The sequence below is a fragment of the Gekko japonicus genome, unplaced genomic scaffold (genome assembly GCF_001447785.1).
Source record: "Gekko japonicus isolate JY-2015 unplaced genomic scaffold, Gekko_japonicus_V1.1 scaffold1305, whole genome shotgun sequence".
NCBI classification, from domain to species: domain Eukaryota; kingdom Metazoa; phylum Chordata; class Lepidosauria; order Squamata; family Gekkonidae; genus Gekko; species Gekko japonicus.
The window spans coordinates 83,181-85,689 of record NW_015170318.1 but is presented as its reverse complement, the minus strand read 5'-3'; positions in this window follow the sequence as shown (position 1 = coordinate 85,689).

The following is a 2,509-nucleotide window of genomic DNA, read 5'->3' as shown; positions in this document are numbered from 1 at the left end:
ACTAGGGGGAAGAGAGAGAAGGGGGAGAGAGAAGGGGGGGAGAGAGACTGGGGGGGAAGAGAGAGAATGGGGGGAGAGAGAGACTGGGGGGAAGAGAGAGAATGGGGGGAGAGAGAGAGACTGGGGGGGAAGAGAGAGAACGGGGGGAGAGAGAGAGACTGCCCCCCCGCGAGTATCGCGGGTCCCCCCCTTGTATATCCTAATACAGAGAATCTTCCAGTACAAATCATAACCCTTCACCTAATAATTAGACCGTTTACAATTTTTTTAAACCAAATATAAACTCACGACCAATAATTATCAAACAAATTATCATTTTTATCTTGAATAATGAAAGTTAGTTTCTCCATTTCTGCAACTTCTAGTAATTTATAAATAAAATCTTCTTTTGTTGGTATATTTTCATTTTTCCAAACGTTTGCATACAAAATCCTTGCAGCTGTCAATATTTGCATAAATAAACCCCCTAAGTTTGTATTCGGAGGAGTCGTGCATGCCATAGCCTGACGGACATACGGACAGGAAGACAGGTAGATCTTTTCATTATTTAAAATAAACGACAGACATTCCTATGGTCAGTAAGAACATGGCAAAGCCTAATATGTGAAGAATCCCATGAGCATATGAAAATGTTTTGGTGGACAACACTGAAATTATTGTAAAAAAAAAGTGTGAAAAGTATAGGAAAAAATCACACCATGTGTTCGCAATAAGGATGTGCATTTGGGTATATCTGATCCAAATATACATTTGAAAAATACCTTATTGGCATGTTCCAGATCTATTCAGGTCTCTTGGAGGTATTGAGAATTTTCTGGGATACCAGGGAGTGGATCCCTAATAGTCCTGAATCCTGGAAATATTCAGGATAAGCTAAAAATATCGGGAGGCAGCATTTGAAGGCTCCCAGGACGACCACCACCCCTGATTTGTGGTTCCTTGACTTCTTTGTCTTGTTACTGCTTTGCTGTGTTGGTTTCATTTTAGCCTATTCTTTTTAAATAGGTCTCATTGGTTTTGCGACATTTGTATTCTTAGCACAAGATGGTTTCTGTTGGGTTTGCCGTTTGGAGTGGATTCTTGTGTTTGTCATTGCCTTTGATTCTTCGCTTGTACATGGCAGAGATGACCTGGCTTTACATTTCCCCTCCAACCCACATCACTGATTCTTGTATTTTATGCACAATTCTCTTTCCCTTGAGGTGCACAGGTGCCACACAATGAATCTTTCAGGAACCTCTCTGCTCAACACCCCGTGCCTGTCCTTTCATCAGACACCCCAGTGAATCCTTCCCCGCTGCAGGGTGTAGTGCAGCCCTGGCTCTTCTCTCTTACACTGCTTATGAACTGTGGCCGCAGTCACACGGCAAAGTTGCCATGGGAGAGGCACGGGAGTCCCGCGGATTTTCCGGGCGTGATCTCACCCCAACATCTGGGAAGCGCAGTGCTCCCGTGGCTCCTCGCTGAAGGCGCGGAGTTAAAAACTAGTACCTACGAGGTACTAGTTCCTTGAAACTGCGGGCCAACGGCAGGCATCTGATCGTGTTCCCGGTGGACTTACGTGGCATCCGGCGCCTGCTGCTGTTTGTCTCCGCGCCCAACAGCGCATGCGCACAAAGAGCGATTGCTAGTGCGATCGCGCGGCGTGGCTTCTGTGCCGCGCTGCAGGATACCCGTCTGATTGGCATTTCCCCTGAACCATGGAACGTCGACCGGGACGTGTGCTCGGGCGCCCACGCCTTAGTTTCCTCCGGGGCAATTAGCCACGCCTCCCCCCGCGATATCCGGCCCGTGTGACCGGGGCCTGTGCTCACTTATTTGCCCTGACCTGGATGGGCCAGGCTAGCCCAATCTTGTCAGCTCCTGGAAGCCAAGCAGGGTCAGCCCTGGTTAGTGTTTGGATGGGAGACCTTGAAGGAAGTCCAGGGTTGCGATGTGGAGGCAGGCGACCCGGTAGGATCTTCAAGGCAAGAGGTGGTTTGCCTTGCCCTGCCTTCATGCCATAACCTGGTCTTCCTTGGTCTGTGCTGGAACACATGAAAGCTATTCTTAAAGACATGCCATTTGAGCCTAAACTGAGAAAGAAGTAGGCCAAGGGTCTAACCAAAGAAGAACCACACTTTTTGTAACCCCTAATTCGGGGAACTCCTTGTGTGTCCCAACTCAGGGCAGTTGGTGGTTTAGGTACCCAAGAGGAGAAGGTCGCAAGAGCAGGTTAGGGAAGGCTTCCTATAGTTGTTCAAGAGGCAGGTCCGGAAACGGGGAAGGATTAGCCCAGCGTGGTTGTGACACGTCCGCTGTGGGAAGCTTCTCGTGAAAGCCTGGACCTGTTGGGCAATGTTCCCTCTAAGCTGTGGAATCTTGTGAGCAAAAGTGCTACTTTGTGAGCCTACTGGCATTAGAGTTGTGAGCGAGCGATTGGGCTCCTGCATAAATTAGTTTGCTCTGGAACCATCCCTTCCTGAGTGAAGACAAAAATGTGTGAGCTGGAAGCTAAAAAACTGTGAGC